General features: G+C 35.0%; 1 long non-coding RNA gene across 1 annotated transcript in view; it reads left to right on the forward strand.

The window, feature by feature from the left end:
- Window positions 1-661: 661 nt before the first annotated feature.
- The window catches only part of LOC104911401, a 28,476-nt gene continuing 2,084 nt past the window's right edge, over window positions 662-27,053 (forward strand). Inside the window, exons 1-2 of the long non-coding RNA XR_004160091.1 lie at window positions 662-864; window positions 7,396-7,513. This is a non-coding gene — a long non-coding RNA (uncharacterized LOC104911401). The remainder of the gene's footprint in view (window positions 865-7,395; window positions 7,514-27,053) is intronic.

The following is a 27,053-nucleotide window of genomic DNA, read 5'->3' on the forward strand; positions in this document are numbered from 1 at the left end:
AAGGTGACTTAGAAAAGCAATAGAAAGGATTTACATTAGTTGCATCTAATCGCGTTAGAGAAGTGAGGGAAGTTGAATAAATTCTACTATTGGAGGTTTTTAAGGCCAGACTTAGGTATGTTAAAAACTATTGATATTGTTGTTATTCTTGGGCATGTTTATTAACACCAAGTGGATTTTCAGCTGTATTTTATGTTCATCCCCCAGTAGAGTCTCTGTATAGAATTGCTTGCTTTCTTTGGCACTTTCTTCTGACATTAGGTTAGTTTTTAATCTTTCTATAATCATCTTCAGATTCATTGCATCATTTGCCTCTCCTTTTCTGGAAAGCCAGATGTTAACAGTCAATATTTCAGTTTTTGAAAGTAGTGTTGGCAATCTTTACATCTGTAATGAGGTTTCTGTTGCAGTTCACGAACAGTGCACCATTCAGTTTAACTAAGTGTAGTCTGAACACTTGAGAATGGCACCATAGCTGCAGTGCTATATTATTTGTCAGTGGAGGTAATTCTGATCCTATCAGAATTTTTATTCTTTCCAAGGGAGAAAGTATTTTGCACTTTTGGGAGGGCTGTAATTTGACTAACATTATCTTAATGCGTGTCGAAGGAATTGTCTTCACAGAAAGACTTAATTAGAACTTAAAAGTACTGTAAATATAAACTCTATACAGTAGTTCTAAATATTAACAAAAATAAAAACTGATCTAATACAGTGTTTTATATAGTGTTTCCTCTTGTTTAAGTGAGCCCTTAGTGAATTTTGCAAAATAATTTAATTAAGCCTTGTGTTTTGTAGTATTGAAGTACTATGAGAGAGAGAGAAGTGAACACTTCATGCTGAAAGGAAGCTGTTCACTTACAGGTATAGTAAATAAAGTTTCTTTATAGCATTCATGTAAATCATTGTTTGTCTGCGAACTAAGTTTCATGACACAGATGAATTGCTGACAATTCAGAAAACATCTGGATTTATATAGAAGTGTCTCATAGACAGCTAGTTCAGAGTCTAACCTTACCCAAAGTAGTCATTGTTTTTGGATTTTGCATTGTTTATTTTGGTTTGGTCTGACTCTTGTTTCTGTTCATTTTAATATTAAAAAACAAGTAGGAGAGGTGGCAGTTTTGGGTTTAGTATAATAAATTTAGCTATAGAAATCTATGCCAGGTAATACTTATTTTCTTTCACTCTTTTATGAATAGTTGACACTTTCTCAGTACTGCTAAAATGAAATATTCAGTACTTAGGTTACTTAATGATCAGCATCTTGGGCAGAAGGGGGGAGTAGACGTGACATGAAGTGCTATTTTTTCTTTCTGAATTCATAGATAAAATGTTTCATGTAGTTTTTTGCTTTAAAGTAGAACTTTCTCCTAACTTTCAGAGCCATAGAAATTCAATCTTCAATCCTAGGTAAATTTAGGGCATCTGACCTGACTGCCCGCTCAAAGCAAGACTGACTACTGAGGTCAGTCCTCAGAATTACATCCAGTTGAATCTGCAGCATCTTTGGAGTCACACAGCTGTTCAAAATCACCAGTTCTATGTTGCATGTAGCTGTATGGCTGAGCTATGACCTGTTTTATGTTCAGTATTCAGTGCATGTACACTCATTTCAGTGCTGGAATCTGCCACATGCCAGATGCTAAAGTCACCTAAAGCTTTATCAGTGTATGTGAGAGCACAATTCTAAATTGCTCTGATGCTAATTATTTCTTACAACTGTTGGCTAGACCATCCATTTTAAGCTTTTCTGCCATTGGCAGGCAAGGGATTTTTTTGTTTTATTTTTCTTAAACTTGTCTTGCCTGTTCAGTCTGAAAGCAAGAGTTGTGAAGGATCTAGACCTTATATTTGAAGTAAGAGTATAAATGAGCATCTCTTTTCCTTCATGTTTGACCTATATTGGTCATCTATCTTCTATGCTGACATACATTTGTCACAGCAAAGTGAAAGCAATTTCTGTCAGAATCCATGAAGCTGAATTGAAGAGTTTGGAGTAGAATGGCAGTGTAAGATACGAAGTCTTGAAATAGATTCTCTTTGTTTTAAGAGGTGTCAGAAGAGAAAAGTAAAAGGAAGAATGCTTTTTTTTTACATATTTCGTAATACAGAAATGTTTTGAGAGCATTCCCTCAGTGAGGAAGTAGAAGGATGTACTTTCCAGGCAGCGTTAATAGCTGCAGTAAATGTACAGCTGTAGAGTTATATTACCATTAGATTTTTTATTTTTTTTTCTTTAGGTACGGGCCCCGAAAAGTGGCTTCTTTGACATCACATGTAGGATTTGCTGTTACAACCTCTTTGTTAGTACTCGCTCCTGCCACCCAGAATTTGTCTGTTGTTCCCATTACAATAAAGGTGTAATGGGAGTACTGCTTACCCACTACAGTCTAAAGTCCTCATCTTGGATTTAGTGGTTTGAATTCACTTGAGCTTACTTTGGTGTTTTTTGTAATGGTTACATACTCAGAATCACAGAATGTTGTAGACTGGAAGTGACCTCCTTACCATCAGGTTTATCATACAGCCACTAAAAAGAAACAGTGCCTTAAACTGTCATAGATGTATTTAAAATGTTTGTCTGAACACGAGAATGTGCTACAATCTGAAGTGAACTCTTTGTGCATGTCTTCAGCTGTCTGCAATCTCAATGGCCCAACACTTGGGCATTGAGGAATTAAAGGGCCCGAAAGACCAGTGCCTGAGAGGGAGCATCTGCTCCTCAGGTCTTCAGAACCTTCAGTCAAATGAAGTCAAGCACAAGCCAACAGGGCAGGATGCATAGCAGTAGTTATGTCAAATGTAGCCATATCTGGATTAGCCATTGTGTTGCATCTGACCCACTAATGGGAGGTTTAAAGCACATCCAACCCACTGTAGTTCTGAGAGTTTAAAAATTCTGCAAGAGGTCACTCCTAATTGTGGTCTAATTGTTTCTCATTTTGCCAGAATAACTCTTAAATGACAAGTTCTCTAGTAGTAATGATGATTTGTCAGTAATGTATGTTTCTAAGCTGTTGTGATGAATAGGAGTTAGTTCATCTGTTTTGTGTTTTGATCAGTATAGTACCTTTTGGCATGGCACTGCAGACATTGTGCAATGATGTGTACATACATGGAAGATTTTCCGTAGTCTCTGAAGCATATTTGTGAAGTTGTATTTAAAGATTAGCTTGTTAATGTTGTGTTTCAGGAACATGTAGGTAATTACTTTTACAGCTATAGATGTGCGATGCTGTCTTGTGAATGCAAAATAAGTTTCTTCACTCTAGCTGAGTCAGCTCTTTGTGGGTTTTTTATATTAACCATTGACTTAGACGCATGCCAGTGATGGGCAGGTTTTCCATTTGCTGTTCCTCTGTAAAAGCACAGTGCTCCCATGAAGATTTCTGCAGGCCAGCTGATAAGACTTGCTCCTGTGTAGGTAGATGCAATGTAATGAAATTGGATGTGTGTGTTGAGCTTTGTAAATAAAATGAGATTGACTCCAGCCATTATCTCATTTATCTCATTTACATTGTAAAATCAGCATCTACAGTATTGATTAGAGGATAATTAGTTAATTATGAACAGGAAAACAGAGTTATGTTGGGCTTGAGCACAGCCAGCTGTACTGCCTAAAATAATAAAAAAATCCAAGGACATGAACAGATGGAGATCATTTTATTAAAGAACAAAGCAGGCATACTTCAGGTATAGAAATGCCTAATCAGGCTTTCTTGCTGTGAAGCTGTAGCTGGTCTGCATTTTGTATTTTATAAGTGAAAAATATTTTCCTTTATTATTATTTAATTTGCTAACTTAATGCACCAGAATTCACCTTTCTTCTTCAGACTCCATTTGTTTGTCATGTAGTGGGCATATATCTATCCTAATTAATTGCTGGAATGAGGAACACAACAATTTCTAATTTTGATGCATGAATTGATTTCAGGGTTGTTAAAACATTGATAGTAAGCAATTATCTGTCAGTTAAAGATAATTTAGAAGGTTAGTTTAGCTTGTATTTGTGTGGAGCTCTGATTTTCATAAAGTTTTAGGTCCATTTGCTAGCCAGTCCACTGAAAATGACTGGGCACTTAATTGCAGTTATAGATTATAGACTTAACAATGACAAAAAAAGAATGTCCACAAGTAACATTTCCTAGTTTAAGGGCAGTTTTGGAAATGTGACCTTGAATCTTCAAAGGTAACAATTTTAGCTTGATCTTTTTAAAGTGGAAGAAGCTGAAGAGTTTCTTTGTTTTGATCTTTTTCCCCTCAGCCTGATAGTTTAAAACTGACTCTGTTAAACTATCCTCAGGATGGAAGTGGGTGGTATTTGTAAATGACAATGTAGTGCAGCCCCTTTGCTCTGTAAGTGTCCGAGTTGTGACTGATCTATGAGCACATCTACTGGAAGACTGTGAGGCTGTCAGCGTGACGCTTTTCGTGACCCAGCAATTTCAATCACTTATTTAGTTTGAAAGTGCTCTTTATTTTCTTATTTTCTGAATCTTACAGTGGATTTTCTGTCATTTTCTATTTCTAGACAACAGAACACAGTTGTATTTTTTTCAATGTTTAGTCTTAGTTTACTACTGCCATTTTTTAACATGGGCATAAAATTTTCTTCTGGAATTATGAGTTATGAATACCAGTTTTGTTCTCTGTAGTAAGATATGTTTAAGGTTCACTTTTTGTCCCAATTCAGTGTCAGCAAACAACAGGCTCGCCAGACAGCTGGCACACCATCTTTACCCACAGTACAGTCTGTATTCATCCAATTTTCCCAACATCATGCTCTAGGAACTTCAGGTTCTGTGAAGTGGTGTTCATCAATACATAACTGATATTCCAATAAAAAGCAATATAAAGAAACTGTTTCAAAATATTTGACATAGTCTCATTTTTAGCTATGCAACTTTTTATATTTTGAGAATGCTTTGTTGTTTGCATTTTCTCAGCTGTGCAAATGCAGATAGCAGCTATCTACTATCTGAAAGCTGTTTTGTATCTGTGCATTTTCATAAGTGTTAACTCATTCTAAGAAAATGCAATTTTTGTCCTATATATTACCCAGCTTTGAAGTAATGAAAGTAACAATATAAATCGAAAACGCTCAGTTTTAATGAGGCTTTTGCATTTACTTTCACCACATTCTGGTTATTTCAGCCCAGCCTTTGCTGTCTTCCTCAGCATTCTTCTGAAATGTGGCTGAAGGTGAAGTTAGGAAATATCACTTTCTAGGTACCAAATCTTATACACATGATGAAACATGGCAAAGTGTAATTCTGAAGGGGAAACTGTCTGTTGAACATAATATGTAACAGTTCTGTGTGTAGGCAATTGCTTCAGAAAAAAAATGCAACCTGAATTGCTGCTGTTTGAAGCCAGATGTAGGCTGTTTTTAGGATTAAGCTCTAAAATACTCCATGCTCATCAAAAATAGCATCGAGTCTTTATTTTATGTTACTTAGAGGATCCCAAACAGCTTACTAGAAGGGAAAGTTGAGAGCTCTGGTGAGCACTGCTCAAATGGAAGTAGGTAAGTGGACAGGATTATAGGTATGAAATAGGTTAGTAAAAATGTATTTACAAATGAGAGCACATTGAGGCTGAAAGGAAGTTTGGTCTTTTGTTGAAGATCATATACACCAGTAAAATACAGAAATATAATTGCATCTCCAATTCAACCTTTCTGTCATTTTAACAAGAAGTAAAACTACTTATATATTTAAATAGTTTATTTCTACATTAGAACTAAACAGAATGATTTTCTTGTATAAGTTTTCAGTGTGTTGTTTGTCCTGGAATTAGAATTATATTATTACTAAATAATCCAAAAGCTTTATGAGGAGTGGCTGAAGGAGCTGGGATTGTTCAGTCTGGAGAAAAGGAGGCTCAGGGGAGACCTTACGGCTCTCTATAACTACCTGAAGGGAGGTTGTAGTGAGCTGGGTGTCAGCCTCTTCTCTCATGTAACTCTTGAACAACTAGAGGGAATGACTTCAAGCTGCTCCAGGGGAGATTCAGGCTGGACTAATAAAAACAGTACAAACAGGACCTTTAAGAGTGCTCATGTCTTATGTACAATGTGTGAAAACAGAGGGCTTCCCAAGCAACACAGATTTGACAACAAGGACAAATGAGACTACTTAGATAAAGTAATTGTCATCGTAAAATAGTTACTTCTCTTTTATGTGGAGACTAATTCCTGGAGAAAAGTCACTTGTGTATATTCTTTTAATAAGCAAGGTGTTCTGTTACTTCAGTCCTTCTGTGATGCAGTGCGTGTTCTCTTTGTTGATAATTATAACACCTTTGTCTTCTATCTAATGGTGATCATGCTATACTCTTACTGCAGTTTTCAGAGATTTTGCATGTTTTTGTAGTGGAGAAATTGGTATCAAGGGAAGCAGAGAAAGAAAGCACAAGGAAATTCTTAGAGATTCTAATTCTTAAATCCTTATTTCTTATTTTTTTATTATTTACATTGGCTTTTATTCAGAATCTATTTCAGAAAGAGGATATTGCAAAGTAAATTTGAAAAAAAGCTTTATTTTTCATATGAAAGGCTGTAGGGGATATGCAAATAAAGTGAAGTTCTTTAAGATATATGAAAATACTATCTGCTTTTAAAATATTTTTCTCCTTTTGAACATATGATCCTTTTGAGCACTTTCCTTTTATAAAGAAGTTCCTATACTGTAGCATTTCTTCAATTCTGATACATTAAGAATAGGTAGCAAGGAAGTTATAATATTCATTTTGAGCTTCACATCTGGACTAAACATAGTACAAAACAGTAACAAAAAGATTTATTAAAAAAAAAAAGTGATATTTCTACATACGGCAGTTTTATAAATGAAAGATCACAGTGAAATATCACAGTCTTTTTAAATAGTCATCCCTTTCCAGCACATTGAAAGAGAATCAGAAAATGTTTTGTGCCTTTATTTATGAACTACATAGTTACAATTTAAAATACCTAATTTATAGCTGTAAATTATACTTGAATTATTGAATGTGTGAGCGTTTCACTGTTTGCCTTGTAAAAATAGCTAGGTGAAATGACTATGAAAAATCAATATTGCCGCTGTTTAAAAAAAATACCTGAATAAATGACAAAAATGAACTGGCTATATTCCATTCTTTGATTAGCAACTCTCTTAAATAATATCCTTTATATGAGATATTGATGAAGGTGATGCATGAGTGTCTGCATTGGAATATTCAAAATTTGGCAGAACATACTTGGCATTTGAAAATTACACTTGTAGAAAATTCACTTTTTGTACCATGACAGGGATCAAAGAATCTTCCGCTGAGAATTGCAGGGAAGCTCAGTGTAAAATAATACAGGAATACGATTTACATATACATATATTCATTTATTTTTTTCTTTCACAGATGCGATGAATGCAGACTCTGTTACCATTTTGGCTGTTTAGACCCTCCCTTGAAAAAGTCTCCAAAGCAAACTGGCTATGGATGGATCTGTCAGGAATGTGACTCTACATCTTCCAAAGTAAGTTAATTCATCCTGTGAAGTAGTTGGAGTTTTTGCCATCTCACAGCTGTTGTTGAAATGCTAAATTGATCTGCTCTGAAAAGCAGGTCATAAAATAATGATTTCAGATTCTCTGTAAAACAGGTTAAAAAAAAAACAGAATGTATGCAAAATGAAAATAATCAATAAAGAGAATTTTATTATCTGAGTTACATGTTTTCTCTTCGTATTATAGTGTTCTCTCTGAGAAAGGAGTGAATAAGTGTACTCTATCAGGATTGGCTACAGAGAAGTGAAAGTATTTTTGGATTGGTATAGAACAAAAACATCTAAGAACAGAGATAGGAAATATATCTTTGTCAAAATTAATGAAGATGGTTTGATTGAATAAATCTGTTGATTTTAGTGGGTTTTGTTTGTTTTTTTCCATTACTGGTAAAAATTGTGAAAGTTCTTAATAGTTTATATTGATGAGTATGCCTTGGTCAAATATATAACATTTTAAAGTCAGAATTAAAATTCTGACATAGATTTAGATTTTACCTCTTAGTATTATAGACACAAATAGTACTCCTCTGCAGTACTAACTTACTAAATATAAAGATGTGCTTCTTTGCTTTTCTGTACAGAAGTTTCCATAGTACTGGCATTCTCTTCTGTCATCACCTTAACCTGGCAAGAAATACTATGTACTTAATTTTTAAAATTGGATTTACAAATTCATCTGGTACATCAATGTTTTGTTGCGTTTTTTTTTTAATTGTTTATTTGTTTGTTTATTAAAAAAAACCATTTTTAAAATCTGGAATTTTAGTTTGTTCTGCTACTTTCTTGGTGTTTGCAGAATATTTTCAACTAAAAAGGACACAACTATGCAGAGGTGTTGTCATAAATTATGTGTTGGCAGATGTGGATGTTGCTCTAAAGAAGCAGATACCAAATGTACAAGTATAGTTTTTGACTTGCGACTAGGAAGAAATGGTTCTCAGTTTCATGTGGTGGGGGAGTTAATTTAATTCTTCTGTAAGGAAATATGAAGACAACCATCGGAAATTAGCTGTCCACTACATTTTGGACATGAAGCACTCTTTCTTGAGTACCACTTACATGGAATGGACATTCCAAGAGTGAATTGAAATTATTGAAGTTTTGTCACCTGCTTAAACCAAAACATGTCCTTGATAATGTTAGACTTTCTGCCTCCAATTTGCTTAACTTCTTCTGAGTAAACAAACTCAAAAAAGCAGAGTTTGTAACTTCTAAATGTTTTTTCTTGTTCAGGAGATTAGAACGTTATGTACCAGATAAAAAATATAAAATACTTTATTGTGTAAATTAAGTATGATTGACATCATTTTAGTGCAGGGCATGTGTTGATTTTAAATTGAAAACCACAGTGTTTTGAAGAGTAAATGAAATTTACTGTTAGATTGACAATGTATTTTGTATTATGTTAGTGATACAAATTAAAAAAAAAAATGCTTGTTATTGTATCTGATTTTCTTTTTCATTCCATAGAGACTTCTAAATGAGTATATTTAAATAATAAAGTCATTTGCACTTTCAAATTTAAGCAATTTGAATGGTATTTGAATGAAAATGTATATGAAAGGTGCTGAAAAATTGTCTTATGAGGACTCCTTGTGGTTTTGGGTAGCCACTTTCACATCGCTTTTCCACAAAGCTGTACAGAGAAATTCTTTGAAAAAGCTGCATTTTTCTCTCTGTTTTAAAGTATTTTTCTAGAACATTTGTATGATTTCACGCAATAATGTGTTACAAATTCAAACACTTAAGTATTGGGTTACATTCGTTGCAAACCTTCCTTAAAGTGGACATGGTTTTAGGAGGTTAGGGCTTTATGTACTTCATCATTTTTGCATTCAGTTTTCTATGCAGTTTTACTATTGTGTTATCTATCACAATTTGATGAAACTTTTTCTGCCCCTTGCTAGAGGGAGTAGTCCCTCAGCTGTGTACTTAGAGATAGGGAGAGGAAATCTGTAGAGAAGTTTGCTTGTTTGCTGCACTCTGCCTGACCTATGGATGAATTGCAAGCTTGAGCTCCCAGCAATTTCAATCTCTCAGTCACTTACTAAATCCAATTTTTGGTATGTCACTGTGAAGTTTCTAGTACGGATTATAGCAGCAAAATAGGATTGAATTTCCAGCTTTTGCCAAGGAGACTATTGTTTAGTTTTCATTCCTTCAATGTTTTTCATCTGTTATGATCCAATTTAAATCACTGTTAGTGTATATGTTTTAAAACCCTGCAGTGATGTCTTCTGCAGCAGTCTTGACCCTTGGAAACAATTGGTAAGTAAATTATGCTAATTCAATGAAGAGAGGTAATAGTGCATTGCGTGTAATGTTTAATGGGTTTTTACTTCAAATTACAATTTTCAATTTTGTATGTTTGGGAAGATCTACATAGCACTGGCAGCAAATAATGTGTTTTTATTTTCAGGTTTTACTAAATACTTGTTGATGACCATGGTGTAAGAGATGTAATGTAGTGATAATAAACATACATTTTACATTGCCATCTATCAAAATTGTGGATGTTCTCCTTCTGTTTGCTCATAAGAGTCACAGGACTCTCCAGTAGTTGTGTCAGTTCTTCCACCAGCATGGAGGAAGAATTCCCATATTAACTTGCCTGTCAAACAACAGACAGGCAGAGACTGCTGTAGGGCATGTGGGCAACAGCTTCTCTGCTGGTAATACTCACTGTCACTTTATGGAATGGGTGAAACTCACTACTAAAGTCTGACAAGATCTCTCATCTCAAAAGCCTTGTAGATTTTGTTGCATCACACGAAAGCTGAAGTGAACCTATAGGCTCTCCATTTCTGTAACACCATCTATCTGCCTGGTGTGTGATGGTGTGTTTTAAGTATTGTCAAACAGCACTCTAAATCCTAAATGTCATGATAGTTTCAACTAGTGATATTCAGAAGGAAAATAGAACATTTAAAAGTATAATTTAATAAAAACCAACAACACAAATTTTTTATTATTGTGATGTATCATTCACTAGGAATTAATGTGGCCTGCCCATGTGTTTATGATGTGATTTAAGGGCTCATTATGGGGTATCATTATTACTAAATGTGGCAATTCAGGAATTCTTTCTATTGCCTTCCTTTTAAAAAGTCCTGTTTGAAGCATCTCTTTCAATTTCAAAATTTTGCAAAGTACCAAGGCAGCAAAAACTTTAAAAATATATCATGCTAGTTACAATGACCGTAGTCATTGACTTCTTTGGTTTCTATTTGTTCATTTTTGTGTACAATCAATTTTGCAAAAAGCTGCAGAGTGTACATGTCAGGTCATCATTTGAGTGCTGCAAGATCAGCTGCCTTGCCTGTAGACTTCTGTTTAGTTTGCTTTTATTTCATCTTCTTACAGCATTGTGTTTTTTCAGTGGAAATAAATTGTCAGAGTATGTGCATAGAGTTTTCATCTAAGCCCCTCAGTAAATATTTTCTGGAACTACAAATCCATGACATACCAGCCCTGGCAAGTAGTATTTTTTGTACGCTTTTCATGTAGGAAAGCAATTGTGGACACTTTTACTTAGTAGCAAAGCAGCAGCACTTCTTTTGGTGTATCTGGCTTTCAAATCTTAATTTGGTCAGAAAAAAAAGGAAGTTAATTCTTTTTGTCTATAGAATTTTATGCTAATAAAATGATGAGAATTTTTAAGAAGTTCTCTGAGATGAGAAGTTTCTCATCTGTTCTTGGGTTGTCAATTTCATAATGTCTTTTTTAAAAATTTTTAAAATTATTCCTTTATCTCAGAGTGTGTTTTCTCACCCTTACATGCGGCTGTGTTCATAAATAAAAGTAACAGCAGAACTAAGAAATCCCAATGTCAAGCTCTCAGAATGTAGGAAATGCCCAAATTAAGATTGCATGCAGCACTGTATTCTTCCTGTGGCTGTGCATGAATTTATAGCCTGTAGTAAGTTCACACTGCTATTTTTTTTTCTATAGAACCTTATGCCTTCTCCCATTTAGCTTTTGGAGGTCACTGAAAGAGAACGATTTGGGTTGGGTGTTAAAAGAAAATACTGTCTTCAGGTTCTGCAAGACACAAAAACAAAAATGATCATTTCAGGGACAAAAAAGAAAAAGACTGCCCTTATGTTTGAAGTACGCTGTGACTGGAAGATTGAATTTTACCCTTCTCTCACCCCAAGCTCCTATGCATGCTAGACAAAATAAGCATTTTTAGATGTTTAGTATTTTTTTTTCTCATTTGCTGCTGCCTCGCTTGGATCCTTTGGCCTAACATGCAAAAATGCTGAATTCTGAGAGCTGCACCTGGTGATGGTGTAAACTGGTGTAAGTTGAAAGTCATCACAATGATGTGGTCTGGATTATTGCAACTGAGTAAAAAATCTATGGATTTGTTTGGGTCCATGTCTTAACTTCCTGTTTGTAAAATGCCATTACTGTGCCCTTATTTTAGACATTTTCCTTAAATTTCGATGGAGTGTTCTCTAGAACTGCTTTTTTCTATCCATGGTCTATAGGGGCTAAACAATTTAGATTAGCGAAGGGATTAGTCTGCGTGGGATTCTGTTTGCTTGAGTACTCGTAGAAGATGATGGAATCAGCATTACGTGGACAGACTTTATCCAGGCATTTACTAACATTCAGAAATATACTTTTCCAAGAAAGTGGAAATATTTTTAAAGTGGAAAAGTTTTTAGAGGTTTATATATATGAGAAAACACTATTTTAATATACAATGTGAGTTTGACAGAAATTGGTAATGTTATATTTGTGCTTAATCATGTCTTATATATGTTTTATAGTACTTCTGTAGGTATCACTCTGTGCAAAATTAGTTATATTTAAAATACATCTTTCCAAAAATATGCATAAGAATTTGTATTATTAAAGTTCCTTTGTATTAATTGAAACTTTTTAAAATTGTGTATTCTGACAAAGGGTGACTGCAGTGCTTGTAAAGAAGTTGTGACCCTAATTTAATCAGTGCAGTTTCTTTTGAGAACTCAACATACAAGTAAATGTTCTGCCACCAAGGCAAACATCACTGTACATGGAAAATGACAAATGAATACTGCTAACAAATCTGCTCGCTGATAGCAGGTGAACATAAATTGAATTTTTTTCCATTATGCTTTATGCAACAGTTTTCAGGCTTAACTCAGTATTACAAAATAGTGAATTGCATACTGTAAGTGACCACATTTGAAAAGATGGAATCTGTTTTCATTTCTAATGGGTGTGGATATTATGACTTATATTCTTGTGTGTTGATCAAGAACAATACAGTCAAACATTTTTGTATTTGTTCATATATTTTAAAACTTTCTGAGTAGAATTGAGTGATGCTACATAAATCACTTTGGGACATGTTCAAACATGTATATTTGTATATGCATAAATATATATAGATAGATAGATATAGATATAGATATGCTGGAAAATACACATTGAAGTCCTTGTCTTCATAAATTTGTGAGGAGCCATGAAGCCTTGGACACCATTGAATGCCAGTCTTGAAAATAACAAGAAAAAAATTATCCAAATGTTAAGACTGTGTGAAACTTTAGCAGTGCTGTTTTAAGAACATTGGTTTTGTCTGTCCAGACAGTCCAAGAAAAAAAGTCACATTACAGTGTAGATTAGTTCTTATCAGTTGGCCAGTTAATACTGCCAAGTGTGTTCTAGCATTTGCTCCCCATATTTAGAAAAATTAATTGGCGCAGCCTCTCTTATTTTCTGGCAAATAAATGTGAAAGATCTATCTATTGAATAATTTATATCATAAAATGTTCCAAAAATAATCAACCTTGAAATTAACTTAAGATGAAGCTTGATTTATGTAGAGAGGATAAGTTCAGGATAGAGTTAGTTGGTATTAAATCCAGAAATGAATCCAAATAATCAGATACACTCAGTTGCCAGAAGATTCCCATAGTGTATGTAGGAACTTAGGTTTTAGTGACAGAGAAAAAAAAAGTTTAAGAACTGTAAAATATGTTTGGAATGGATATTTATTTGAATTCTTCTCCACAACAAAATCAATTCTACCAGTTCCAAACACTCCATGTCACTGGATGCCAAATCCTCATCTTGGACTTCCAGTGCTTGTGCTTCCTACTAGGTTCAGTTTAATTGTAACCAAAAGGTATTGTGAAAAATGGGCAATATGCTACAGCGTTCTCTTTCTCTTAACCTTCTCTGAACAAATCTCTTTTTGACTGGTTACTCAGAGGGCAGTAGATCTAATGCCAGCCAAAATTAATGATGTGCAGTTGTTCCAAATGCAAAAAAGATTTCTAATTTTGAAGTATGACATTGGAATAGATCAATGAGTAATAATTAAAGTGTTTAAAAGATACGGCGCCAATTAGGAATGCAAAGTGAAATATATAATTTATTCTCATATTAAATTTTGAAAAACAAACAGGAAAACAGTTATAATAAGTTTGGTAAGAGCCTGTTGTCCCAGACTTACACTGTGCAGCAGTTTTAAATAGGTATTTTTGTTACTAAAACTCCACATTAATAGTATTTGGTCCAAAAATTGTTCCATTTCCAAGATTCATTTTCTTAGCTAGGAGACTGAAGAAGTCCCTTGCTGCTTCACTTCATTCATATTCCTTCATAACCCAACAATTCAGAATCTTTTCAAAACTGAAATTTTGCATACCATTCCAACTTCTTTTTCTTAGTGGGGGGTCAGTAGTATAATCCAATACCTTCTACTATGTTGAATGTTTTACAATAAAAGCAGAAAAAAACGTGATGTTTCAAATAGTACTGAAAAGAATGATATTTCTTGATGCCCTGTATTACCTTTAAATTGAAGCAATTGGCAGGGGGATTTCCACTAGATGATCTTTAAGGTCCCTTCCAACCCAAGCCTTTCTATGATACTTATCCATAACTAATTTAAGAGGTTCCTGATACTAGTGAAGTGCCAGGCTTAGTAATTTGAACCACACAGTATAATAATGATACATTTTTAATGCATCTAATCTGAATAAACACAATCTAGTGTTTAAGCATTTAAAACTCTAGATGTGGTTTAGTTTTGATAGAGTAACTATTATCTAGTATAAAGTAATGATTGAGGAAAGAAAATCTCTTCACTGGGTAGCATCTAGAAACACCATTGCTCCTCCTTACCTTCTTTAGGTTATGCTTCTAACAAAATCTGCTTACAATTATGGCTTATCTGGAAATAGCTTTTCTACTGAATTATGGCTTACACTTCCTAAGCCACGACAAAATGAATTTACAGCCTAAGTCACTCACTACCACTCTACTGAGTGGTAAGGAGTCTATGCTGGAACCTATCTGAAATTGGTAAAATCCAAAAAGCAGTTAGCATCGTGTCTATAAAGCCACTAAACCTAGTTTTAAGCTAACTCATCGTAAGAGAATAAAAGAAAAAAAGGAGAGTACATTTTCAAGACTGAGCAGCACCCCAGCATAAGAAGGTTTTATAACTCCTCTCTGGTGCACATGCTTTCAAAGTACTTGAGAAGGCTGATGGAAGAGTACTGCCTGAGAAGGACAGGAGGAGTGCTTCTTGTAACTGGAAATTTTATCATTTGTGCTTTTGAAAATTAATCTCTAGATATCTACAGCTGTTGAGTAGCATTGTGATTGTAATTGAAGGTAATACACAGAAATGTAAACAACATGGAGATAGCAGTTTTAATCCAGGTTTGCTCAGTTTTACATTCCTTTCTAAATGAAGTAGGAGAAGGAAAATACAAGCATGTGAAAGTCATCAAATTTTAGCTGCCAAATTATTATAATTTACCCTACTGTAGAATTCCAAAAATAATGACTGAGCCTTTAAAGTATTTATTGGGGCTTTTTACTGACAATGGTGTCATCAACAAATTTGCCAATAAATTGTAATTGACCAATGCTATTTTCTGTTAACATGTCATTTGAAGATTGTGATTGTTATCTATTTTTTAGTGGAACTCACATTGATTCTGAAAACATATGGAAATGAATGGAATGATCTGTAACTGACTTCCTTTCAAGCCTTGATCAAATTTTTGGCCTTGCTGACAAGATGCCAGGAGGGCTGTAGTAAAAGCATATGCAGTATACATAATCTTTTATAATTTGAATATTCATTCAAGAATTGAAGACTACCAACAGAAAGTAGCAAGAGGTGTGTACTTTACAATTACAAAACAAACAAAAGGAATCCTGAGAAGTGCAAGTTGTATCTGAATTCTGGTTACATCCTCATCCACTCTAATTTTGCAAAGTAGAGTTCTGTTGCTGCTGAAAGCCTATTATGTATATTTCTTGTCTTATGTCTTGCACAGAACTAGAAAGCATGTAATTAAAGAAGAATTATGTGTCTTGATTTCTCACAACTAGTCTAAACTTTATTACTCTGAAAATTAACTTAGCACCTGTAATCAAATCCTGTATGTTAAAGAATTAGATCTTTAATTGTTAGTCTCTGGATAGGATCCGAACATTGTATTGTAGTTTCCTAATTGCCTACTCATGTTTACTCTCAAGACTGATTTTATTTTAAAGGCTTTCAAAGAAGTGCAGCCGTGTATGCCACTTTAAGTAACGTGTCACTCATCAGTATAAATTACTAATGCTGCCTATACAAAATCCAGTCATATTGAATCAGGAGAGAGAAAGGAGATGGGAGGGAAGGGAAAAAATAAAAAATCACACCACCAAAAAAAAATTATGAAGTGCTAAGCAAGTAATGAATTTTAGCAGAGTCAAGATTTGCTTTTTGTGGTAGTGTTAGATAGTGGTTGTGAGGTTGTTGCCATTCCCAAATAGAGATTCTTGTAGTGCCAGCCACATTTAATCACATTTTGCAGAAGACAGCTGGACATTGCTGATTTGTGCTGTGTCAGCCACTTTCTGTGCAAAGGAGTGCCTCACCACTTGAATTTTAGCATTCTGTAGCAGAAAAGTTCCTTCTTCTTAAAATTGGCTCAGCAAATAGCTTGTGTGGGAATATAAGAGCATTATAATTAGCTCTACCAAGAAAGTGCACAAATACTATGTGGGATTTTAAGATGGCTTTTTAAAAGATTTTCACAAAACCTTTAAAATGCATATTGCATTGATAAATCCTGGCAGCAATTAAGTTTATCTCAGATTTTTGTAAATGTGTCTTTGGTAACAGTTGAAAATTATTATCTGGTTCAGTGGTTTGAAACACCTTTGAGCATGTTTGAGAAGTCTTAAGTGTATTTAAACTGCACTGAACTGTACCAGAAAGAAAAAAAAAAAAAAATTACGTATGGAAAGCCTTGGAATCTGTAGATATCAAGGTTTCTTCCAGCTTCTGGTCTTGTGAAGACTGACGGGCAGATGGTATCATTCCAAATGTGGTATAAATAGACACAGAAGAGAAGTGTCAAAAAGGAAATAAGAAGATAACACAGTATTTATGGAAGGCTCAGAAGTGTGCTTAGAGTGAGTAAATCACAGTGCAGGTTTATTTTTGGAAATAGAAGGGCATCAGCAGATTGATACAGTAATTGACATAATGGATGCTAAATGTGTAACCTGTCCTGTGCAATAAATTAGGGTACATATCAGATATTAATGTTTGTAAGTATATTATGTATCGAGTGAGTATTCAACTAGCCCTCGTTTTCTTCTAGTACATAATATCAGTGTCTCCATTGCTTGCTTAGATTGAAATTTTTGCAAAACCTAGAGCAACTTCAGAGCAAAAAGATATTCTAAGTACTTTATTGCCTGTGGTAAGGAATATTTTGAAGGTTATTACAAAAATCTTAAGTATCGCCCACATTTATAAGCTAGTTATGAGAAAATTAAAACAAAACAAAAAGGACATTTGAGATATGGGATATGTGATTTACTAATCTGTCATCATTCCTCACTGAAATGACCTGTAGACCTATTGTTGTTTTGCTTTCAGAGTACAGGAAAGATAGAACCTGTGGAAAGCTCCTTGATACAAAACAGTATTCTGAATACAATTTGTCTCTTTCCTTGGTTAATATAATTAATACACCCTGAGCCATTTTACCCAGTGAATCCTTTTTTTCCATGCAAAGCAATCTGCCTCAGCTAAAGAACAGTGAGTTAAGTAACCTCTAGATAAATATGGTTTTGAGCTCTCTTAAGCAGAAAAGTCAGTTAGGGTCCACATTGTGATTGTTCAATGAATGACCAGTGAATTTAGGGAAGCAATCAAACCTTTTCTACAAGTAAGGTATAAAATGTATTAATGTGTCTGTCTATTTTTATTATTTGGGGAGAAAGAAAAAAAAAAAAAAGGGTTTAGACCCCACAGAGCTTTCAGTTTAGTGAATCTCACGAGAAGGAAGGAAACCTGATAATCCAGGGTTAACAAGATTAAAGATGGCATTTAAAATAGATAGACTATTATTCTGAACATTTCCTATTAGTAGATTCAGAAATGGTTCTGCATACGTGTGTGCTCATTTCAGGATCTTAATCAGAGGTATCTTAGTTTACATTTATCTTGGCTTTTTGGTTAAGATCAGGAATGCATTTTTGAAGCAAATCACTCAGTTGCCACCAGTTGCAACATTTCGTTTGCATTAAAGTGCAGTCTCAAGAGTGTGCAAACTGGGTTCTTTTCAAGGGACACTAAAACTGGAGATGGCCAGGTCTAGTGATATTCTGAAACATGTACATCACATTTGGCTGATCCTCAGTACAAGGACTGTTCCTGCTGCATGACAATAGCTGCCAGTGATGGCACATCTTGGCTGTCCCTGTGTGTTGTATTGAGACTTGGTTGTGTAATTCAATCTTCAGTCTTTTTTGATCTCTTGATGAGGCTTATCAATACTTTAACTTCAAAATATATTAACTTCAGAATGTTGTTTGAAAATGCGTTGTTTGAATATTCTAGTGCCAGTTTGTGCCTTCAACTTGCTTGCTTACTGGGAAAGGAGGATTGGGAAAGAAGGATTGGGAAAGCTCTGTTATTTCATTCAGTCAGGGGTTTTTGTTCATTATTTCTGACAGTTGTATTGCATTTCGTTGGTTGTTGAAAGTGGACTATAACGAAGCCCAAAATTTGTTTCATGGAACGCAGCTTTGTTTTGAATTCATCAGCTCCGTCATTCTAGTCAAGAATTTCTTCCATGCTCCACTGCCCACAGCAGTGCATGTCTGGCATGTTTGATTTGTTCCATCACGTGCTTTCCATAGTCTTGTTCATATTCATCTGGGCGGTGTGTGCCACCTTTCCCAGGTTGTGCTGATGCCAGCCATGTAGTCCTAGCTGATTCAGGAGGGGCCTTGTCAGCACTTAGGAAGTACGTTTGCATTTTAGAACATTCTCTTCTCTCACACAAAGCTTGGGATCTGGCTGATGTTTATCCTTGGAGTAGAAGGATAAATACTTTTATGTTTGATATATACGTTTCATGGAGATGTGAAGAAGCAACATCAAAAGAGAGTAATTTAGGCATGAAATGACTATTAAAATCACTCTTACATTTACTGTATCAAAGGTATTTGTGTTTTAGTTTCACTGACTACAAAAGCTATTCCATTCCTATTTTAATAGGAGATTTTGTGGAACTGCATATCAGTAGTCTCAAGGTAGAAAATCTAAAATTTAATACACAGATATATTCAGTTCAGTTATTGCATTTTATAATTTGCATGTTTGTGTAAGCACTGTGTGCATAATGTTTTTAGCTAAAACAACTTAGTCTTCATTGTTATTTAAGGAATTATATTGAAGAAGGTCTTGGTGTGTGTTTTTTAATACAGATTAGAAACTAAAAAATTTTTTGTTTTAAAAAGATAAAAAGAGGAAAATATGCCCCCTAAAAATAGAGAGTGAGATCTATATTTTGAGCTAATTTAGCCTCATCATTCCATATATCATTCTTGGTGTTCTTAATTAGAGAAGAATGAGGAATTTCCAGGCCTTTTTGAGGATGCCTTCAAGCAGCAGCAGTGGGTTTGACCTTTCAATTCCTGCAGGCTCAGCAAAAGATGGCTGATTAATGTCACCTCTGAAACTGTGTCAACTGGGCTGCTCCTTCCCGTTTAAGTAAACAGCCCATTGTCAGTGTGGCTCAGTCTGATAGAACAAAACATCTCTATGTTTCAGCTGGCTACTTTGCATTAATAAGAATATGTACTTCCATTAGTAGCTTAAACTTACTTGTAAGTATTTTTGAGTTACCTCACTCTGCTGACCAGCATGAATGAATAAATCAGGGGCACTTGCAAAATAAGATTCATAACATAATTGCTTGAAGTCCGTTGAAGGATATCTAGGATTTTTTTTTCTTTTTTTAACTTGGCACATTTTACAAAGAGATCTTAAAAGGAGAACATAGGAAATATTTTTATATACATGCTCAAACATAGATAGATTAATTTCTTTTAAAATATTTCATAGCTTTGAAGAAATGTTTTTGATCTCTGCCTCATCAGTTGTAAGTAAAAGATGATACCTTTTGGAATGGGGTCCAGAAAGAGAGAGAGAAACTAATGGGATTGCAGGAGGAGCCCTTGGCACAGAAGGGGAAATGTGAGCACACAAACATTCTTAAGAATCTGAAAGCTCTACACAGAGGAATACACAAAAAGCCTCTCAGGGGAGAGCAGAGCAGAACGAGTTAAAAACTTGGGCTGTGGTAAAGAAGAGGACACATAGAGCAGGATAGAGCAGTTACAAAGTGCTGAACCACAGGCAGATAAGTGGGTGCCATATGAGGAAAGTTCAGGGAGCTATACAACGTACGTTATAAACTCAGAGTGCAAAATGATGTAGTATGCAATCTATTTCCTCTTATTACTGGGGAAAAAAATCTGGAAGTGGGGAGATATGAAAACTGATTCTGTTTGATAACTAGCCTTTGACAATTTTGTGATGCTTTTGGCAATTGCACATTTTAACATTGCTCTATTTTGCATTATGTTGGGAAAATCTGGACTTCAAGGAGTTGAAAAGCAAGAATCACTGCTGATGAAGATTTAAGAAGCTAAATAAATATTACTTTAAGGACATCTCAAAGGAAAGAAAAGCTTTGTGAATGTGCTGACCCTATCTTGAGAATTAAGTTAGATGGTACAATTTAAAGCTTTGTTCCGACATCTGACAGACACGCTCTGCATGCTGATGCATAGTATTGAAGATTGTGTGCTTGAAAGAAAGTCTTTTCTGAGCTACGTTCTATTTTTGTTCAAATAAAGCAGCTGTTTTTTGAGCAGAAATTTTCTCAAGTGCTCAGTCTTGTGGTTTGAGCAGAGTGTGAGCCGAGCATTGTGAGTGAACTTCATGTCTGCTTTCCCTTTGACTGATGGAGTGGTGTAAAGCAAACTGCTTGGGCTAGAAATCGTGTGGGTGAGCAGCTTGGCCCGAGGGGTAGGAGTAAATTTGCTGCTGTACCTTACTGCACAGCTAACAGTGCTGTGTTCCTAATAACTTGTTGGGCAGTAGTATGTGCCTGTATCCTGAATCATAGTGAGAAAAAATTACAGAACAATAGCTAGGAGGAAAGTAGTGTTGAGAAAAAAGGCGAAGTACTGAGTTTCTCTTATATGTAATGATAATAGTGTTGTACAGCAGTCTGACCAGTATATTAGTAGTCTGCAAAAAGGTATTAATGTAAAATCTGTTACATCAGATAATTACCACGTTATATGAGACACAGGGGATATAGCACAGGAAAGATAGATGCTGTTTTTTTCCTTTTATTCAAGAAATTCTAAAACTGATCATGCGAAAAGATGCTTATATCCTTACTTTTGCCAGCAGTTTGAGCCACAGCGTATCTGTGATCAGTGGCTTTAAATCACGACAGTAACAAGAAAGGTGTACTCCTTTGTCTTGTATACAAAAGATGAGGTTAGTGACACAAACCTATACTTCAGTGGTTAATCCCAGTTTTTACATATTTTTAAAAATAACAGCAGTTTAACAGCTGATTTCTTTAAGACTGCTCAGAGAGTTCAGGGTCATAAAAAGCAGGCATTGAAAGACAGCTTTCGATTGATGCAAGTGTAAAAGGGAAATATAAAAAAGTGGGAGAGTTTGATATTAAAAGGGAAGGATTCATTCCACAGAGAGGTAGGATTACCACAGTGACTTAATGCAAATGTGGAAAATGTGTTGATTAGAAAGGGAATGTGAATTCAGATTCCGGAGATGAGTGGTGATACTTTCAGAAGGTAAGATGTTCTGCTGCTTGCTGTTTCTATTTGCATAAGATAAAGTTGGAAGAGTAAATGTGAAAAACATTATTTTGAGAGTGCTGTTCCTACCTTTAAATATATGTAGATTGTTGGTGGTTTTTTTTTTTTTTCATTGGAAGAATGTATCCTGAGCAAACATACGGCCCTGTTTCCTGTCATAATTTGTTCAGTTTTAATAAAATTCTAGTAATAGTAACATCTTTATTTTAAACAGCTGTGAAGGGGAGTCACCCTTTGACAGCTGGAAATGTAGGCAGATTTTCAAGATACAAACTTGCTTTTGTCAATGCTGTAGTTTATTGAAAGCTAGAAGGATTATAAATTGAAGCAGATTGGTATTTAGTGTGAACATCTTGTAGCTTTATTAAGTCTTCTGTATTGCACACTTTGATAAAAAATAGCGTGAGGCTAAAATATGTAATGAAGGTCCTATATTTGGAAAACTGAGAATTATAAAAGATTTCTCTTTTGTCTCTGCCTTTAAAGAGGGCAGCAGTTCTAGATCTAAATTGAGGTTTGTTACCTGAAGTGAAGCAGTTGCTCGGCCATCTGCTGAGAGCCTGTTATCGGTGTGCAGACAAAGGAGTCATCGTGCCTTCTCAAGAGAGGGATGAAGCAGTGGAGAGCAAGCACGAGAGTACACCGGGGGTTAGCAGCCTGTGTAAAGGCTGCAGCTGTAATTTTGTATCTTTGGAGAGGGCAGGTGAAGAGAGGAAATGGTCAGATGTGAAACAAAATCAGCACGAGGAGAATGTCAAGAGGAGCATAGGAGGAGGAAGGGAAATTTTACAGATACAGAGCGTGGGTTTTGGAGCCTTTATTCTTACCTCATTAACCATTGCTGGGTAGAATGCAGGCAATGACAAAGTGATCTTGCGTGTGTAAGGAGATTGAAATAAGTTGAAATCTGTTCCTGCTGGCGCTTTGCTTTTTCCATGAACTGTGGAGAATTGCATATACCTTGCATTCACTATATTTTACCATATCCTACCTAGGATATCAAAAAGACCTTCAAAGTGAGCACGTGGTGATTAAGAGAGAGCAGGGAATGGTGGGAGCAGCTGGGATCATCTCCTGCATCCTGGGCTTCTCAGGGGCCCTGCTCTGACCAAGACAGGTATTTCCCATGTCTCAATGAATGTGGTGCTCTCTGAGCCTCACAGCACTGTGGCACTTGAGCAAAGATAGACTCATTTCTTCATTTCTTCCCGTAGTCCTTCAGCCTTAAGAAGCTGGCTTCATGCTTCATGTTTTGGAAAGTAGTCTTTTTTTTTTTTCTTTCTTTTTTTTTTTCCTTTTCTTTTCTAAGCCTAAAGAGGGGCAAATTTTTCTACTTTGCTACTATTAAAAGTCTTTGTTAGTAACTTTAGCTTCCAATTCATTACTGTAGCCATGTCCTCAGAGCCTGGTGTAAGAGATAAACCCTTTGCAAATGAAGACAGCATCCATTTTCTTTCAACCTCAGGCCACACAGAATTGATTGGGGTAATAAAATGACAGTACCATGTAATATACTGACGGCTCTTTAATTTGAAAACTGGTTCCAGGCTGATTCAAAGCTTGTTTAAAGCTAATTTATGGCTTGTGTAATTTTCAACTGGACCAAGGTAAAGGATGATACATGAAAACTGATGCAGAGTTAACATTATATATTCAAACCTGACAGCTTGAAATTATCTGTAAAAGGTTTGGGGGCTTGTGAGTTGGTTCATTTGGATTCTTTTTTGTTTTTGTTTTGTTTTAAAGTAGTGACAGCAGACTAGCTGATGCTCAGCTGGTATAAATACCATCTTAAAATGCTGTTTTTCTATCATCTTATTTCAAATGCAACTTCTCATGCTTTCTAGCAGTCTTTTAGGAATGCTTTTTTATACATCAGTTCTTTATTTTCTTCAAAATCAGAGGCTGCACAGAGCTTCTGTTTTATACAAGTTGACATCTGTTGTGTCTCTAACATAAATGGGTAAACAGTTACAATATTTCATTTCCATAATATTCATAATGAATATAGCCTTAGCAATGTACGTCTGTAAAAATGTATGCATATATATGGAAAATACGTCTACAATACATATGTGTATTTTTGTATGTATTGTGTATTTAAGACCTGTTCTTTTAAAGAAAAAAAAAATCCTCAAACTAGAACTTGAAAAACAAACAAGCAGAAAACCCAGCAACATCAGCATAGCATAAAATGTAAATATTATCCTCTGAAATTTATCACTTTTATGTAGCTCAAAAATGAAATCTCCATCTGTTCTGTATGCACTATTGATTTTTCAGTGTATTATATCACTGCTAATTCTGCACAGAACAGAACAGAAACTAAGATAACGATGTTTACTTCCATTTCATTGGATGCAAATAGCATATACACTCCAAACAGGATGAAAAAGAGGAAAAAAAATGGAGTACTTTGAGGAAATTTCATTAGAGTTGGATAAACCTTTGATTTTTCACTTTCTACCTTTGATCTCTACTGACTTGATTTAAAAAAAATAAAAAATAAAGTGCTGAAGGTCCAAGGCGTATCTTAAAATATATGAATATTTAGGTTGTGTGAAAACAGACATAGGTCAAGCAGATTTGCCTTTCTTGCATAAACAGTAGAAAGTCTGCACATGTGGTGCTTCCTCTTGTGCTGTTTATACATCTCTGAACAGTCACATCATTCCTGGCTATATTTGAGGCTTACAAATAAACAAGAGGTGCTGTTGACATCTTTTTCAAGATACAAGACTTTGAGAAAAGAAAGAGGTGGCATTTTTGCAAAGTCAATCTATATATTGTGGTATAAATAATAGGAAGAAGACAAGAAATTTATTTTATTTTTTAAGCACATTTTTCCACTTTATACAGTAAAATAATTGTTTGGGGTCAGTGAAACAGATGATATTCTTTTCCTCTAAAAAAGTAAACAGTGCTAATTTCAGGTGGTTTTATTTGTCCAAGTATAAGTCAGAGTACTAGAAGTGGTTAGTAGAAATATTGCTTATTTAGCTGTGTACTCATAACACAATGAGAAAAAGCTTTATGAAAGTTCTGACTTGCACTTTGTGGCATTTTAGTCATTGTACCTTACACAAATGGATCATGCTTCACTTACTGAATATGTTTATTTCCAAAATCTGTATTTCCTGTGTTGCTTAAGTACTTCATAACAACATAGATTGCCTTTCATGTAGATGTTTAGGCTTTGAATATTTTTCCTAAGAAGTGACAAAAGAGACGACAAAACTGATGTAACTGGACAATGAGAAGCATTTTCTCTGGTTGCTTTTTGTGGAACAAAGTAAATTTGATTTCTATCCATCACCTTAAAAATGGGCTACTGCGTTGGCCAGCTTGTCCTTTAGACAACTAAGAAGAGGCATGGCTTAAGGGAAAAAGATATTGAGACTTGATCAGGGGAGAGCGTCTGTGACATGCTGGTCCTGCTGAAGAAAAAGGAATGAAATGGGAATACACACTTATCAAATTACTGCTGCACTGATGAGTTTTGAAACCCATTTTTTTATTACTTTCAAAAAATATAAGTAAGAAAGAAGTGTTGCCACCAATATCTGGCCACAGGTATAATACCACAACATTTCTTAGGCACAAAAGACAGTCAGAATTCAAGTAGACAAATCACTGAACCAAAGAATTTGGACAAGTACGCGATTTTCTCCAAGCATATGTGGTTGTTACTTTTTTATTTGTAAGCAGCACAGGAGAGCTCTTGGAAGCACACCAAGCTGATAAATTACATAGCAGTGATTTAACTTTCTAGTCCTCACAAAGTAAACAAAATAGCATGGTTCAGTACTCTGAATCAGTTCATGGATAATTGGGCCAGCAGCAAGAAGAAATAGTCTTCTTGTCATTGTTATCCAGGAACCAAAATGAGGAGGCCACTGAGTGTGGGGATGTTTGCCTGTGCAAGTCCAGATCTTCTAAGGCAAAAGTAGGAACTGTGAGTGTGAACACAATGCAGAAGTTTTAGCTGGCAAAGATAGCAGTGAGCTTTCATGTAATAGATAGGGAAGGATCAAATGTTTACTGTCAGAGTGCTTGAGATGTTTCTCCTTGTAATTTACCATATTAAGTCATTATGTTGATATTCTTGTGAGTAATTGAGAAAACTGAGCAAAATAGTGTTTTACTGTTCTTGTCACAAAATTGGGATGGTAGCTCTACCAAAACGTCTCATTTTGCATTTGCTAATGCCTGTAAAACTGTTCAGTGAGACTTTGTTATTAACACTGATGGAATTCTTTATTCACCACTGAAAGCTGATTTTGCCTTTTAAGTCCTCCTGGCACTCAGCTTTCAACTTAAGGTGATAGACCACAAAGTGCAGCAGAATATTTTGAGTCACAAAGAGGCAATGCAACAAAAAAGTTGTAAATAGTTTTATTTGAAAAATTTAAGCTTAGAAGCTTTTTTTTTTTTTTTTCAAACAGGAACTAACCTGAAAAGTTATATCAATTAGAGATATTGCATAACTCTCTCTTCAGGCCCAAAGAGATTTTCCCCGCTTTCTAGTCTCCAGCAACCTCATCTATGTATTTTACATCTGCCCTCTGATTCTCAGTGTGATTTTCAGTAATGAGTGTTGGACTACAGCATTCATTTTTCCTCTTCCAACAGTCCAAATGTATTCATTTGGCTAAACTGCAGATGCTGAATATTATTAGTATGAAGTTTCAGTTTACATTTTAGAAGTTGTTATGTCAAAAAACTTAATAATGAGCTTTGCAGCTTGCAGTTTCCAAAAGTGCAATCTTGATTTCCTTGCAATTAATGACTACAGGGAGAAAGTGGTACATCAAAAGCATATATTCTGCTTGCTAAGTGATGACATCTAAAATATCTTATTCCATAATGAGCATTACAAGCACAGTAGAGATAGTACCGATTAATGGATTTTTTCCTCCGTAACAAAATATCTCAATCTATGCAGATATCAAAACCACTGTGTGAAGCAGTGGAGGTATTAAAGTGATTTTTGTTTTGACTGATCTATTTTAGTAGAATTGCATCACAAATTCACTGTAAAGGTAATTTAGAAAATACAATATAAACTACCTACTTGTTTTTATTTTACTTACTTGATGGTAGTGTTAACACTGACAATCAACTACTACTTTTTCTAGCTTTAATATTTTTATGCGCTATATCAGTTTAAAGCAGTTGATAAAATCTATTTGTTTTGGGTTGTTTTAACATAGTCCCAGCTGTTTTGTGGAAACCTCCATCATAAATAAGGGAATGAAATGCAGGGGTATGGGCTAGACAAGCACGCTTATTCAGAACTTGATGATTCTGAAACGCTATGTAGCTATTTGCTAAGCCA

This window comes from Meleagris gallopavo, chromosome 6 (genome assembly GCF_000146605.3).
Source record: "Meleagris gallopavo isolate NT-WF06-2002-E0010 breed Aviagen turkey brand Nicholas breeding stock chromosome 6, Turkey_5.1, whole genome shotgun sequence".
NCBI classification, from domain to species: Eukaryota; Metazoa; Chordata; class Aves; order Galliformes; family Phasianidae; genus Meleagris; species Meleagris gallopavo.